This window comes from Rattus norvegicus, chromosome 12, assembly GCF_036323735.1.
Source record: "Rattus norvegicus strain BN/NHsdMcwi chromosome 12, GRCr8, whole genome shotgun sequence".
Classification (NCBI taxonomy): Eukaryota; Metazoa; Chordata; class Mammalia; order Rodentia; family Muridae; genus Rattus; species Rattus norvegicus.
This window is the reverse complement of record NC_086030.1, coordinates 32,230,954-32,247,832: the sequence shown is the minus strand read 5'-3', so window position 1 is coordinate 32,247,832 and position 16,879 is coordinate 32,230,954. Positions and strand designations below refer to the sequence as shown.

The 16,879-nt window shown below is 47.2% G+C and overlaps 1 protein-coding gene across 3 annotated transcripts in view; it reads left to right on the top strand.

Annotated features, from left to right (window-relative positions):
* The first annotated feature begins 354 nt into the window (after nucleotides 1–354).
* Nucleotides 355–16,879, top strand: part of Tpst1 (tyrosylprotein sulfotransferase 1) — a 66,791-nt gene continuing 50,266 nt past the window's right edge. Inside the window, exons 1-2 of one of the 3 annotated variants that reach the window (XM_063271164.1) lie at nucleotides 355–616; nucleotides 3,324–3,399. The gene's annotated coding sequence lies outside the window, so the exon portion shown is untranslated. Of the gene's footprint in view, nucleotides 617–3,323; nucleotides 3,400–5,943; nucleotides 6,166–16,879 lie in introns of those variants that run through there. The other 2 variants (XM_006249234.4, NM_001011903.2) reach the window with 2 other exon arrangements.

Below are 16,879 nucleotides of genomic sequence, written 5' to 3'. Positions count from 1 at the left end.
AGAGGGGCTGGGGATTTAGCTCAGTGGTAGAGCGCTTACCTAGGAAGCACAAGGCCCTGGGTTCGGTCCCCAGCTCCGAAAAAAAGAACCAAAAAAAAAGAAAAAAGAAAAAAAGAAAAATAAAAAGAGGACAGGAAAGAAAGAAAGAGAAGAAATGTTACCTGTAGACTGTGAATCACTCATTTGCTAAATGGCACCGCAGGAAATTAATAGACCTCTGTCAAGCATACAGGGACCTGTAGCCAATTTGTTCACACTTGTGTTTGTGTCCTGTGGGCGTCATTCTTGCTTCCCTCCCCCATTCTACATTGACTATCAGTCCAGAGCCAGGAAAAACAGCACAGCAAATATTTGCAGGGAGCCGAGCAAACAGGCATGAGCGTGTGGAGGTGCTGTGGAGGAAGGACACCCAAGATCCTGAAGCGTGGAACCCTACAGATTTGCTGAGCCTTGGAATATTCTGGAAATAATGCTGTGTTCTGTCTCACGCATAGTCGCCCTTGCGCCCCACCCCCGACCCCTTGTCAAGGACCAGTAGGATCTAAGGAAGGACATGTTGACCCCTGGCTTCTTCCCTTCCTACAAACTGGCTTCTCTCCAAGGTGTGAGGGCAAAGGTAAGCGCCACTGAGGTGCCTGGAGGTTGGTGATAGACACTGAAGGGGAGGAGGGACCTAACGCTCACACCGGTGACAGGAGATGCTGCTCAGCTTGTAGCCTGTCCCGTGGTTCTAGGCACCGATTTCTGCTCTGGTTTCTTTCCCTTCCTGCCCAACCTGGCACTGGATCTTGGTCACCTCACAGGCTGAACACTAGCCAGCTCCACTTTCCTTGAATGACTGGAGGCTTCGTGGGGCCGGGCAGGGAATCCTCAGTGGTCAGGGACCAGAATTCTTCTGAAGGCTCTGAATATCTCTCAGTTTATTTGTCGCAAAGACTAAAACGGTCACTTTGTACCGGGGACATGTAGATTCTGTGTTCACTGAGGCGTGAGTATGCCCTCAAAGTGAGACAGACAGACGTGTCGCTACTGAGAAAGGCAGAGTACCACACCTGGCGCAAATACTATGCTTTCTCAGTGGAAGAGAGAGGAAATGAACCAGAATACAAGCGGCGAGATAATAATGGAGGGAAAATGTGATCCGATAATATTGTTTGTTAGGTCATAGAATCAAATTAATGCTGGATTTATTTTAAAAAATTTCAGATATGGTCTTATTACCTAGTCCAGGCTGATCCAGGACTTGCAAACCTCCAGCTTGAACCTCCTTACTGCTGTGTTTGAAAGAGTGCACCGATATGCCTATTTTTTTCTTTCTTTGGTTTTTCAAGACAGGCTTTCTCTCTGCAGCCCTCCCTGTCTGTCCTGGAACTCGCTCTGTAGGTTGGCCTGGAACTCAGATCCTCCTGCCTCTGCCTCTCAAGTGCTGGGATTAAAACCCTGTGCCACCACACCAAGCTCAACATGCCCTTCTTAAATTCATCATGGAACACCGCTTCTCCAGAGGACCCAAGTTCAGTTCCCAGCACCCGCCGGCAATGGGCGGCTCACAACCAATTGTAACTCCAGCTCTTTAGATTTGACTTCCTTTTAGGGCCTTTGTGGGCACTGTGCCCACGTGGCGTATACAGACACAGGTACATAAATTAAGAGTGAATATATAAATAAGATGTTTTTCAAAGACTGCACATGATCCTGGTGAAGTAATCAAGAAGAACGAACATAAGACTGTGTCTGAAGTTTAAATGGATCAAATGGATCAATAGTGGAGATGATTGTGAGATGTGTCTGTCCGTCTGTCTCTGTCATCTGCCAGTCATCTTTCATCTATCTAGCCATCCATCTGTTATCTGTCCATTTATCATCTGTAATCTGTCATCTTTTATCTGTCTACCATCTATCAATTCTCTTATCATCTATCTTTTATCTACCCAATCTGTCATTTCTTGTATGTATGTATGTATGTATGTATGTAAGTATGTATGTATGTATGTATGTTTGTATGTATCTGTCATTTCTTCTGTCCATCCATCCATCCATCCGTCTGTCTTCTGTCCATTGTCTGTCTGTCATTTCTTCTATGTATGTATCTGTCATTTCTTCTGTCCATCCATCCATCCATCGGTCCATTGTCTGTCTATCTGTCGCTTCTTCTATCTAATCTAATCTAATCTATCTATTATCTATCTATCCATCCATCTATTTATCTTCTATCTACCTACCTACCTACCTCCATATTTAGTCTTCCATATTTAGCAGCTATGATAACTGTTTACAACCGCTAACCCACAGCTGCTTCCCCACTGAAGAGTAAGCATCGTGGAGTTAATTTCATCCTCAACATTTGTTCTAATGATCATTATTTTTTTCTAAATAAAGGGTTTTGTCCTTTTTCAGTATTTTTGAGGTAGGGTCACAGTATGTAGGCTAGGCTAGCCTTGAACTCCTGCCCCTAACTGTGACTGTACACCACCATGCCCAGTCTATTTTTTTTAATGATGTGTAAATGTGTATATTGTACTGAACACTTACAAAGTGAGCGGGCTGCGTAACTGCAAGAAGTTACTGAGTCGTCAAGAAACAGTGTCATTGCCTGCCGTAGAAATGCTTGCTTGTCACCTCAGCTTCTGCGGGAGAGTCAAGAGTTCAAATCTACCCCTGGTTATATAGTAAGTTTGAGGTTAGCTTGGGATACAGGAGGCTTGCCTCAAAGCGAAGCAAAGCAAAGCAAAGCAAAGCAAAACAAAACAAAACAAGGAAAGCTAGGCGTCTTAGCTCATCCCTATAACCCTAGCAATCACAAGGTTGAGGGCCAGAGGTTTACCGCAAGTTAAGGGGCTCCATAATGAAAAAACAAAACAAAAAAGGATGCTTGAAGTTTTCAGCCTGAGGCCTTGCCCTAGGTTTATGCTGGCCTGGGTTACTTTCCAGGCAGTGAGCATTTCCTGTCTCTGGGGTCTGTAGAGCTGGTGTTTGCAGCTCCTGGGATTCAGGACATCCCATTGGCTGCTTCTAGCCTGGGCATGTGGCCCTTGTTCCCTGGCATGGGTTACTTGAAGTGGTATTTTTGGAAGGTGCAGCGTTCTGTGGGCCATGTGGAAAATGCCTGCTCACAGGTTGGGCTGGATTTTAAGATGCTGATGTGGCTGAAGGGCTTGATCTGGCCAGGGCTCTGGTACCTGGAGGTGGGGAAAAGTGAGGAGGCACGCTCCTTTTCCTCTTTCTCCCTTGAAACTGTATCATTGTTTCTTTTTTCCTTTTCTTTCTTTCTTTCTTTCTTTCTTTCTTTCTTTCTTTCTTTCTTTCTTTCTTTTTGCCTCCAGGCAATCTATCCTGCAAGCTTGGAAAGAACGGGGAGGTCTCTCCTGTAGCTCACCGGCCCTTGGTTGCTGCCTGCAGGTAAGCAAGCGCTTTCTTGTCCCAAATTAACCAAAGGCTTTTGGATCCCCTTATGGAATGCAAGCTTAACCTTCATTTTCTACATCATAGATCTTGGCTGTGATCTCCTCGCCTAGAGCTCCCTGCCTTCCCCTAGCAGGGAAACCCCACTGCTCTCCCGTCCCTACCCTGTGTCCTCAGTAGCCCTCACGAGCAGCTGCGGAACCATTATTCATCCATTCCTTACTTATCCATCCACTCATCCATCCAAACAGTGCCAGGTCAGAGTGGGAAGGCTGGACTGACAACCATCTTCAGCCATGCTGTTTCTATACCCTTTCCCAGCCCTTTCTGCAGCCACAGTTCTTCTCAGAGCCACATCTGCACCCTCAAACTCTGTATCTTCCTTTTCTTTGTATGCCTAACCTCCTATCTTTCCACTTCTGCAAACCCTTTGCCACAGCCTTCTCATTCCTAGATTCTCGGGAACTCAGTTTTGCACCTCTGAGCTTCCCACCTCCCCATCTGCCCCATCCTTTTGCCACACCAGATCCTGGCGTGATGATTTTTTTTTTTATAGCAACCCTTCCAGGTTTTAGGTTTGTTTTGTTTTCAGTTCTGGGGATTAAACTCAGGCACCGAGTGAGCTGGGCAAGGCTGAGTTATACCTCCAGCACCTCACTGGGGATTCTAGGTAGCTGCCTCACTATTGAGCCACACCCCCAACCCTTTCTGTGTGAGTCTAGGCAAGAGACACACCCCCAGCCTTTTACTGAAGGGCCCTGCTGCAGAAGCCCACCCCTCACCATCCGCTGGGGGCTTCTAGAAAGAGTTCTCCCACTGAGTGATGTCCCCGGGCTCTAACTGGGGGAGGGCGATAATAAATGACATTTCCACGAACATTTATGGAGCCCTCGACCTTAGTCTCTGTAAATAAATCTCTAAGATTGGACATCATTCTCTAGGTGACGTTTGCTCGCAGGAGGATGACAGGAAGTCCATATTTGGCTTCTAGGTCCCTGAGCCCGCGCTATCTCCAGTCCATGTCAATAGAGCAGAAGTTACTGCTTTAATAGAACCTGGCAGAGACGTGGTGCATGGGGATTACAAATGGGAAAGACCGATTTCTCCTCTCCCTCTCAATTCTCTCTCCCCTTTTCGTAGCTCTCCCTTCTCTTGTGTAATGATTCTACTTATCACTATTTATGTATGCCTGTGTACATGTATGTATATACATACATATATACATACTTACATACGTACTGCTCAGACTACATACATACATATACACATACATACACACATATGGCTCAGACTGGCCTCAAACTCAATACATAGATAAGAGTGACCCTGAACTATTGATCTCATGTCTCTCTCTCCTAAATGCTGGGATTATGGGCATCCTCCCCACCCCCTTCATGTTTTGTTCGCTGCAATAGTACTCCATGCAGCACAGACTGACCTCAGATTCACCATGAGGCTGAGGACAAGTTTCGATCCTGGATGCTCATGACTCAGATGGGTTGTGCTGGGATAATAAACTCCCGTCACTATTTCTAGCTTAAATGGTGCCGGAGATGCTCTGGGTCTTACGCAAGCAGGGTAGGCATTCTAAGCAGCTGAGTTCTATCCCCAACCTTTCTTTTTAAAAAAAATTTAAACTCTGAGACAGGATGTTGCTATGCAGCCCAGACAGGGTCTTGAGGCCTGACTTGCCTTGGCCTCTGGAGTCTTAGGATAATAGATGGGCACCACTTTGCCTGACTTCTGGGCAGTGGGGAAAGGGAGGTTGAGGAAAGATTTTGTTCTGTAACACGTTTTGGCCTGGAACTCAATAAGCAACCCGGACTGGCTTCAAACTCCTGGCAATCCTCCTGCCTCTGCCTTCTGAGATATTACAGATGGTCATCACACCATCTTTCATTTATACGTTTTTATTTTCAGACAGGGACTCATGCTATTCAGGATGTCCCCAAGCTCCCTATGTAGCCAAGGATGGCTTTGATCCTTTTGCCTCCTATGACCTCAGTACTGGGATTAGAGGCATGTACCACCGCGTCCAGTTGATGCTGGGGATGGAATACAGGGCTTCACGCCCATTAGGCAAGCACTCTCCCCACTGAGCTCCATCCTCAGCCCTCGATCATACTTTTCCGCGATTTGGAATATTGTGCAAGTTGACTTGTGTGCTTGACTGCTGCGTCAAGCAATGGGCAGGCGGTGGAGGTGAACTTCTTAGAAACGCTGTTTTGTTTGTCCCTGCCCTTTCAATGATGAAGGCCTTCTTGGACTTGTGAGGGCCTCGAACAAGTGCTGGCTCCCCTTCCAGTTAGGCCACCGGCTCCGCTACTCCAGCAACAAACTACCCATGTAGGTAGCAGCAGGGCACCCCGCTTTTGTGAGTTCGACAAACGCTGGGCCCGGATGTCAGACCCCACCCCGTAGCGCCTGCCCGAGGGGCTCTCTCCCAAACCCCGCCTCCCCTCGGAACTGACAAATCAGAGAGGCAGACACATCGCGCGGCCAGGCTCCGGGCAGCCAATGGCGGCGTGCGTGAGATCCTGCGGCCACGCGGCGGCGGGAGGCAGGAGCTGAGGCGGCGACCGCGGCCAGTCGCTGCTGAGGCGGCCGCGGGTGCGCTTCTCGGCGGGGCCGGGTAGGGCCGTCGCCTAGCGGAGAGGACGCGCTCCCGGGGCGGGCGCCCTGGCCACCAGCTAGGGCGGCCGGAGAAGCGGCCGAAGCCCAAGATGCTGGAGCGACGGCACGGCTGCGCCTCCGCCATCGTAGGTAAGCGGCGCCGAGCCCGGGACGCCTCCATCCTTCATCCCGCCTGCCCCTTCCCCCATCGCTCCGGTCGCCCGGCGCATCCCGCTCCTTTCGCCTAGCAGTCCTGGGTTCTACTGCCGTGTCTGCCCAGCAGGCATCCGACTTTCCACGCAGGGTACCCCGCCTCACCTGCGCACGCTCACTGTGGATCCCTATCCTTGGTGGAGAGACCGTCATCCCATTTTTTTGAGGACCACCCCCTTTATTTATTATTTTTTTTTTTGAGACAACTCACTGTGTAGCTCAGGCTGGCCTTGAATTTAGAGTAATCCCTGTTGGCTTTGAACACGATTTATCCTGTAGCCCACATCGTCTTTGAACTCACTGCGTAACCTAAGCTGGCCTGAAACTTAACTTTGTAGCCCAGGCTGACCTAGGAATCACCATCTAGCCCAGGTTGGCCTCAAGCTCATCATGTAGACTAGGCTGGTGGTGGTCTTCGTGTCTCAACCTGGGATGACAAGCATGAGCCATCGCGAGACCCCCTTTCCGTGTCAGTTGCTGACTCTCTTCATGGAGTGGTGCATACCTTTTAATTCGGAGACCCTTTATTTCCTGTTCACCTCCTCTGGCTTTAATCAGCGTCCACCTTTTCTTCCTCTCTTGTCCGTTGACACTTGAGACATTTCCCATGTTCCTGATGCCAGTTCCATCATCATCATCATCATCATCATCATCATCATCATCATCATCATCATCATTATTAATTATTTTAGATACGGATGCATGTATGTGTGTGCACGATGCGTGGGCTTAGTGCCTGAGGAGGCCAGAAGAGGGCGCTGGTACCTGAGAGCTGGAGTTAGAGGTGGTTGTGAACCACCAGGTGGGTACTGGCCATTGAACTCCAGTTCTCAGCAAGAACAAGTGCTCTAAATCCCTGAGCACTGGCTCCAGCGACAACCGCGCGCCCCCCCCCCCCCATATGAGTCAGGGCCTCAAACTAGTTTAGACTGGCCAGAACTGACTATAGTCTTGAACTCAAAGCCGTTCTGCCTCAGCCTCCCCAGTTGTTGGGATGACAGGTGTGAACCATGGCTCAGGGGCTCATGCTGGCAGACCTGACTACCTGAGTTAGAGCCCCGGAGCCCAGAACATGGTAGAACTGGTTTCTGCAAGTTGTCCTCTGACCTCCACAGGAACCATGGCACACGACACTCATACCGTAATAAATTAATGATGTGAGATATGTCTACAAATAAATATCATGAAGCTGTTCCCATAACAGGTAAAGTCTCATTGATGGTCACTCACACAGTAGGTCTAACACATGGAAGGTAACTCCAGCTTGCTTAGAGTACTTTGATTTCTGCTTGTATAGTAAACTTACAGTGCTGTTCAGATGTCTTTGCCATTTGGCTCTGACTGTTGGCATATTCTCTCTCTCTCTCCCTCTCCCTCTCTCTCTTTCTGCCCATGTCTACGCTTAATAGAGTAAATTGGTGGGTGTTAGGCCTGGGCTTGGAAAGGTCTGTCCTCTTTGCTTGCTGTTTGTGCTTATTTGATTCTGATCTGTCCTTCTCCGGAAGAGAAATCCTGATTCCTAAGGAGGACCCACCTGTCTGCCTTCTGAGTGCTGGGTTCTGAGTGCGGGATTAAAGCCATGTGGCAGGGGTTGGGGATTTAGCTCAGTGGTAGAGCACTTGCCTAGCAAGCGCAAGGCCCTGGGTTCAGTCCCCAGCTCCGAAAAAAAGAAAAAAGAAAAAAAAAAAAAAGCCATGTGGCACCGGCATGCCCACAGGGTTTAGTTTTTTTTTTTTCAAAGTTGTTTTATTCAGTTCCCTTTTCTGGTAAACTTCAGCTCTCAGTTTCGTCTCTGCTAGATGCAATCATCTCGGCACTCCAAACATGGCTGGTTGTCCCTTCCTTCCTCTTCTGTGACCCAAGCATATATATGACCATTTCTCCTTAGAAATCTTAGAACCAGGAACTTGTAGACAGCTGGCTTAGCAGCTAAGAGCTTGTATTACTCTTGAGAAGAACCCAAGTTCACTTTCCAGAACCCATGTTGTGTGGTTCACAATTGTCCTTAACTCTAGCTCCAGAGGATCTGACGCCCTCTTTTGGACTCTGGGGCACCTGCACTCATGTGCGTATACCCACGCACTTGCACATACATATGCACAAAAATACACCTTTAATAATAAATTAAATAAATAATTTAATAATAAATAATCAATCGGTTTCTTACTCCTTGCTTTGGGTCTGTCGTGTATCCTATTGTGACCTCAGGTCTTTTTCTCTCTTCACTGACAGAGGTTGGCTTGGGGATTGGTTGTGCTCAGCCAATGCCTGAGGTGATTGTGATCTCTCGTGTGGGTGCTGGGAATTGAACCTGAATTGTCTGGAAGAACCGCAAGTGTTCTTAACCACTGAGCCATCTCCCCAACTCCCCCAAAGTGATGTTTAAAAAAGATTTATTTATATATGTGTATGTGTCTGTATGTATGAGTGCGTGCACATGTGTATGTGTTGGGGATGTATGTGCCAGTGTATGCACAGAAGCCACAACAGAACCATCTCTCCAGCTTCCAAAAGGATGTTTGACCCTTTACCTGACAACTGGTACAGGAAACACAGAGAGAGTAATAAAGTGTAATAAAGGAAAAGGAAAGGGGTGGGGCCAGATCTCACCACATGCTCGCTTTATAGAAAGCTCTCTCTCTCTCTCTCTCTGTTTCTTTTCCTTCTCTCCCTTCCCCTCTTTCTCCCTCCCTCTTCCTCCCTCCCTTCCTTTCTTCCTTTCTTTCTTTCTTTCTTTCTTTCTTTCTTTCTTTCTTTCTTTCTTTCTTTCTTCCGACAGGGTTTCTCTGTGTAGTCCTCTGCCTTTCTATCGTGCTGGGATTAAAGGCGTGGCCACCCCTTCCCCGTTTACAGCAAAACTTTCCATTTATCTTCCTTTTATAGAGATTTGTGAGTGTGGGTATGCATGTGTGTAGTCAGGAGGACATCCCTGCTGTTTGTCAGTCCTCACCTTCTACTTTGTTTTGCCTAAGGCAAGGTCGCTTCTGTTTCTTCACCACGTCTGTCAGGCTAGCTGACTGGCAAGCTTCCAGAGAGCCTCCGCCGGTCTCCACCTTGCCCTTCTGTGGGAACATTGGGATTATAGGTACACACTACTGTGACCGGCTTTCTATGACTTCTGGGGGATCCAGACGAAGGTCCTCAGCATTGTACGGTGAGCGCTTTACCCCACTGAACCATTTCCCAGTCTTTGTGCCTTTCTTTTTAAAAGATAGGATCTCCAAATTCACACTGGCTCTGAATTTGCTATAATCCTCCTGCCTCTGGCTCCCGAGTGCTAACATTACAGGTATGAGCCATCATGCTGGGCTATCTTGTGCTTCCTGTCTACTGTCAGAAAGACCTGTGATGGTTGCATTCTCTTGTTCACATCTTTTTCCTCTGTCTTAGCCCTAAGGGCAGGGCTTGAAATCCGGATGAATTTCAATGTCCACAACTTATACTCTGTCAGGTAACACGAATAGACATTGAGAGTAGGTTTTTAAAAATATTTATTTGATTGTTAATTGGGTGTGTATATTTCTGTATGTGAATGTGTAGGCTTGTGTGAGTGAGTATAGTGCCTCTTAAGGCCAGAAGAGGGCGCCAGATGTCCTGCAGTTGGAGTTACAGGTGATTGTGAGCCTCTTGATGTGCCGGTTATCAGACTTTGGTCCTCTGCAAGAGCACCAGCCACTGAGACATCTGTCCAGCTTAGAGAATCTGTTTTGAGAAGAGCCCTCTGGTCCTCTGGTAGTGTTTCGAGAGAGCAGTTAGACAGAGACAAGACTGGCTTCATGCAGGTCAGCACAGGATGGTCGGTGAGGATGCTAAGGCCTGTGGAGCTCAGGGATAGATTTGAGGATAGCATTGGGGAATTGGGTATCAACTTTAGGGTCTTCTGCATGTAGCCGAGCATACATGCTGCTACTGATCTGCACTGCACCAAAAGCCCTGGGACCACTGCTCCGTTTCTGCCCTCAGTAGCTGTCTTGGTGGCGTGTCTGTTCATCCTGTTAGGAAATGCTAGGAAAGGAATGGGGTTTGAAGGGAAAAGGAGAAACCTAGTGGCGTGTATGGTATCGAGCTCATTCTGCTTGCTCAGAATCGCTGAGCTTCTTGCTTGTATAGGAATTCCCTGGAGTTTTGGAAGCCTTTGATGAATTTTCAGAGTTCTGAGAAAGCTGGTCGTAACCATTTGCCAGTGTTCTCGTGACTTTTACGGAGGGCAGACTTTTGGAGGTCTCCACTTCACCATCTTAGAAGTATATGTGTGTGTGTGTGTGTGTGTGTGTGTGTGTGTGTGTGTGTGTGTGTGTACATGTGTATGTGTGTATGTGTGTACACCAGTAGTTAACCACTTTGACCACTGTGCCTTAGTCCACATTTCCTGTTTGTATATCAGGAAATCAGAACATCAGGTCAAACACTCTCGGGACATTTTGAGGGCTTTTCTAAGCTCTCTATGAATGTCTCATCCTCAGATCTTTAGTCTTGATTGCTCCGTTTGCCGTTGCCACTGCCGGAAGCTGTGGTATTAACTAGTTGTGTCTGATTATTTTTAACGAATGCTTTGTGGCTATGCCCATTCAGACTGAGGCATCTCTGATGCCTTTCAAATGACGATAAGCTTTAAGAATGGAACTTTTTCAGGGAGCTGCTGGACTGGGTAAGTAGAGGCTCTCAGGGCCATTGTTTTGTTAGGAGCTGCAGTTCTGTCCTGCTCCAGTCAGTGGCTTCTGGTGTCCAGAAGTTGTTTCTGAGGCTGTTGGTCCTTCAGAGCTGGGGAAAGGGAGTGAGGCAAATCATGGAGCCTCGGAACTCACTCTGCTCCCCGAGAGCCAGGCTTCTTTCTTGTATAAACATTCCTTGGATTTTTTGTAAGCCTCTGGTGAGGTTTCGAGCTCTGAGAAGAAGCTGGCCTTGACTGTATAGCCAGTTTCCTTTACTTCATACACAGTGGACTCCTGGAAGTCCTACTCTACTGGCTCGGGAGTTCTTCTCCTGTCTGCTCCCATCTATGGTGAAGACGTTCCTGTGTTACATCAGCACATTCGCTTAGGCCACTGCTAACTCTGAAACACTCCAGATCTTTGTCTCTGTTTTATAATGTTATTCTGTTCACCAAGAGTAACTGACTGTTTAATATTCCCTCAGTATGGGGCTGGGGATTTAGCTCAGCGGTAGAGCGCTTGCCTAGGAAGCGCAAGGCCCTGGGTTCGGTCCCCAGCTCCAGAAAAAAAGAACAACAACAACAAAAATTCCCTCAGTATGTGCCCATGCCGTCTTCCATGTTGAGACTTCTTGATAGGATACTCATGTCCTACCTCGGCTCCACAGTGGGGCTATTGCCTGTCCTCTACTCTAGTGCCATTTCCTCCGCCCTGCCCTGTGCCAGCCCGTGGATATACACCTCCCTAAGCTCTAGACGTCTGTTCAGACCTCCCTATGACCTTTATCATTCCATCATGGCATGTGTGGAGTTTCTGTCTTCTTCTCCTGCCTTCTCTGCAGGGAGATGGTGCGTCACACTTGCTTATATGCTCTGTGTGTTTGACAGAGAGGTAGGAGTCCGGCTGACCTCATGGCAAGAAGATCCACATGTAAGATAGTGGTGCTGTGGATTGCATTTTCTCTATTCAGTTTCCTATGCTAGAAAAAGTACTCAGACCTCCCTCTCCCACGAAGTCCTCAGAAAGGTGCAAGAAATTAAATAATAAGGCATTTCCATTTTGCTCATAAAATTGTAATAGTGATTTCCGATGAGCAATTTCATATCTATCTTTAAAAAGATGACAGAATTTCATCTGTGAGTAACTAGGTTGGAGGCAGTAATTTCCCACCTCTTCACATGGGCTACTGACTGGGATAAAGTAAAGCTACATTGGGGCTGGAGAGATGGCTCAGTGGTTAAGGGCACTGGCTTCTCTTCCAGAGAACCTGGGTTTGGTGGTTACAAGGCAGCTCACAACCTCTGTAACTCTAATAGGGGGATCTGATGGCCTCTCTGGCATCCAAGAGCACTTTACACACACACACACACACACACACACACACACACACACACACACAGAGAGAGAGAGAGAGAGAGAGAGAGAGAGAGAGAGAGAGAGAGAGAGAGAGAAAGAAACAGACAGACAGACAGAGAGACCGAGAGACCTAGACCCTGACCCTGAGTTTGGTATGGGCTTTTGAAACTTCAAAGCCCTTCCCCCAGTGACACACTTTCTCCAATTATGCCGCACCTTCTAATCCTTTTAATCTTTTCAAATAGCGCCACTCCCTGGTGATGAAGTATTTCAGTATTTGAGCCTAGGAGGGTCACATCAGGCAGGTTACAACTGCCTGTACCTTTATTTTTAAGGGATTTGATATGCTTTTCTGGCTTTTGAAAGCACTTGTGGATATGAGGCACACATAAACTCATGCAGGCACACACATGTACATTTTAAAAATCCTAGTTGGGGGCTGGGGAGATGGCTCAGTGGTTAAGAGCACTGACTGCTCTTCCAGAGGTCCTGAGTTCAATTCCCAGCAACCACATGGTGGCTCACAACCACCTGTAATGAGATCTGATACTCTGAAGACAGTGACAGCGTGCTCATATAGATAAAATAAATAAAATCTTTTTTAAAAAAAAATCCTAGCTGGGAATAGTGATGCACGCCCTTAATCTCATCACTCAGAAGGCTGAGGCAGGTTAATCTCTGTGAGTTCAAAGCCATCCAGGTCTACAGAGTGAGTTCTAGAGCAGCCAAGGTTACATTGTGAGACCCTGACTCAAAAAACAAAACGAAAAAGCCACAAATGAGCAACAACAAAATCTTACACAAGAAAAGCAGAGCTACTTGGCTGTGTATTTTCTGGCCTTCATTTAGATTTGTTACCCGAAGATCAGGCCTAGTGCTCTCTCCTTAAGCCCATCCAGGTGAACTCTGTGGAGAGGCAAAAGCTGTGGTTGCGTGCTTTTCACTCATGCCAGTGAAGAGTTAACACATGGTTTAGGCTTTTCTTCCATCGTTCGAAATATATTCGAGATGGTTCTGTCAGAGAAAGTATAAGAGGTTTGCTTGTGAAGATCTTAAAATTCACTTCAATTCTCTTCCAACGCATACAAGGCTTTTTGTTCATGGCACCCCTAGTGTCTGGGATGTAATAACACAGAATGAGGCCCAGCTGGGTTCGGGCTTGGCCAGCAGTTTGCCAAGTAATATACGAAGGAAATCGTCTTCCTGTGCCTCAGTTTCTTCTTCACATCTACAGTTATTCTGAGAAATGTTCCTGTTCTTTGGCTACGCACCCCCCTCTGCATTCCACAGTGCATGAACTTGAACCCAGGCCGCCCAGCCCACCTTGTTAATTCTTGCCTCAAGTATAAGTAGTCAAAGTAAACTTAGGATTCTGTTTTATACACAGTGGGAGTGGGAGTTGCCACAAGCAGATATAATAGACTAACATATAAAGAGTGGATTAGGGACTGTAGAGATGGCTCAGTAGTTAAAGTGTTCTTGTTGCTCTTCCAAAGGACGCCAGTTCAATTCCTACCACCAACATGTTGATTCACAACCATCTCTACCTCCAGTTGTAGGAGATCCAGTACCCTCTTCTGGCCCTCACAGACACTGCATGACTGTGGCGTACAGACATACCTGAAGGCAAACACCCATACACATTTAAAAAATATACAAAGGAGGCTGGGAAGATGACTCAGTGGGTAAAGTACTTTCCACTCAAGTGTGAGGCTTGAAACTCAGATTTCCAGAACCAATGTAGAAACCAGGTAAGCATGTCAACTGTTTTCCCAGCCCTTGGGAGGCAAAGACAAGATCCCAGGAGCAAGCTGTTTAGCTAGACTAGCCCAAATCTCTGAAAGATCCCACATCAATAAAGTGGAGGGTCACCGAGACCTTCGATTCTCCACATCCATGCACACACATACATGCATGCATTCCACACACATGTGCGAGCAAAAAGCCAAACCATGGCCTTCCAAGGTGAAAGGAAAGGAAACAGAAGCTGAACTGTATATTTCTAGCTGTTCTAAAGATAAGGAAATCATAACATTAAACTTGGAAGAAAGGACCAGTAGGCTAATCTTAGAAAAGTGTTAGCTGCCTAGAGTGTTAGGGAGGAAGGTTTTTTCTGCCCTCCGGAGCTGAGGACCGAACCCAGGGCCTTGTACTTGCTATTGCTAGGCAAGCGCTCTACCGCTGAGCTAAATCCCCACCCCCTTCTTTTCTTTTCTTTTCTTTTTTTTTTTAAATTCATGTTTTTTTTTTAAAGATTTATTTATTTTATGCATATGAGTACACTGTAGCTGTCTTCAGACACACCAGAAGAGGGCATCAGATCTCATTACAGATGGTTGTGAGCCACCATGTGGTTGCTGGGATTTGAACTCAGGACCTCTGGAAGAGCAGTCAGTGCTCTTAACCACTGAGCCATCTCTCCAGCCCTTTTCTTTTCTTTTCTTTTCTTTTCTTTTCTTTTTTTCTGTGAGGAAGTTTTAATGTGGCCATTTCGATTGAATAAGCAGTATTCATATACTGTATTAGGTTGTAGTCCATGGAGAAAACCAGAGGGTAAAATATTGTCAGAGCCTTCCAGGAACTCACAACAGACTGAGGTCGCAGCCATCCCTAACATCACTAAGTCCTTGGCAGTTGAAACCAATGTATTCAAAATGAGTTCTTTGCAGTTTTCAGGCTGGAGAGCTGGCTCAGGGGTTAAGAGCACATATCTAAGTTCAGTTCCAGCACTCATGCTGGGGACTCACAATCACTTGTAATTCCAGCTCTAGGACATAAAGAGTCTTCTGACCTCTGTGGGCACCCGTACTTATGCGCACACACCCACACACAGACATACGTACTCATAATCAAAAATAAAGTCTCGCTTTCAAGGAGCTCACGGTTTGTTGGAAAGCTGACAAGTTAGCCCTCTACTTCACGGAGTGGTGTGAGAGACACTCATCCTGCAAATGGAAGGATGGATTGCAGTTGAAGGCTGAAGGGATGAGTAGCATAGATGCGCTGCCTGGCACAAGCAACTCAGGGATGCTTCAGGCTGACACTGGCAGCACTGGACAGGAGAGAAGGGGAAGCCGGTGATGGTGGGGAGGGATTATAGAAGCCAAGTGGCAGGTGAAGCCTGGAGTGCACCATAGAGGAGTTCCCTTGTGTTTTAGGTATGGGTTACGTTCTGAGAGGAATTGCCCGCTGAAAGGTCTTAAGCAGGGGAATGTTGAGTGAATTTGCTTATTGAAGTCAATGAACGACTGAATGGGGAAAGTCAAAACTCAGGAAAGAGGCTATGGAGTCACTGTTATTTACTTACTGTTTATTTTGTGTGTGCACAGCCGCCACAGTCAAACGTGTAGAAGTCAGAGGGCAATGTGAGGGAGTTGCTTCTCTCCTTCCTTAGGCTTGAACTCAGGTTGGCAGGCTTGGTGCCAAGTGTATTTATACACTGAGCTGTCTTGCTGCTCCTACTAGAATTCTGTAGTTTTGTTTATTTAAGGAAAAAGATGATGATGATAGCGATGGTGGTGATGATGATGGTGGTGGCAGCGATGACGATGGTGATGATAATGGTGATGATGGTGATGGTGATGGTAATGACGACGATGATGATGGTGATAATGGTGGTGACGATGATCATGACGATGATGGTGGTGACGACGACGACGACGATGATGACGATGATGGTGGTGACGACGACGACGATGATGATGACGATGATGGTGGTGACGATGATGATGATGATGACGACGATCATCTAACAGCAAAATGGGGCTGGAGAGATGACTCAGTAATTACAAAAATTGCTTGCTCTTTCAGAGGACCTGGGTTCATTCCTGTTGTGCACAGGGTGGCTCACAACCATTGGTTAGCTCAGTTCCAGTGGTCTAACATTCTCTTCTGGTCTCCGTGGGCACCAAGCAAGTGGTACACACACACTACCCCTACAATAAAACTAGCAAGACCGTTTGAGGATAACATTTATAATCACAAAACTTTGTCCCTGCTTTCAGATTACTTTGTGTCTGTTTACTCATAGTTCCTTGCTTTACTCTTGCATTATTTTGTTAAACATTTGCTTTGTTTCAGATGACTCTAGGTGTTCCGAGAAGATTGGGAAATGGCGCTTCACTCTCTATTTACCTGTGGTTCCTGGCTTCATCCTTACCTGCTGTTCAAGTAGCCACAGCGTCCTAGATGATGTTGGGTTTAGCAGAGATTGCAGTGGAGTGGCGTGGGCTGACCACAGTGGTCTAAGTGCACACATGACGCTTTACCCAGTAGTTAGAGGTTGCTGAAAGGGAAGTGGTTGATTTGGTGCAGGGGGATGGGAAGCAAGCACCCAGAAGCTTCCCTGAGGAGATGTGTATAAAGGCCAAGGAGCAAGCACAGGCAGTTGATGACCAGCTGGAGCTGGTGGGAGTAGTCCTGAGGGCAGGCTCCGTGGCACCAGCCTTGCTTGGGAGATGGGGAGAGTGGTGGTGGTGGGCAAGGAGCAGTGTGTGGGCCCTCTGGAGGCTTTCAAAGCTCTTCCACATGTGGACCGAGAATGAGTCAGTCACTAGAGCGCTGCCTAGCATGCACAAGGCTCGGGCTTCTCTAGCACTGTGTAAACTGAGCATGATGGCTCGCACCTGCAGTCTGCCGGGGCA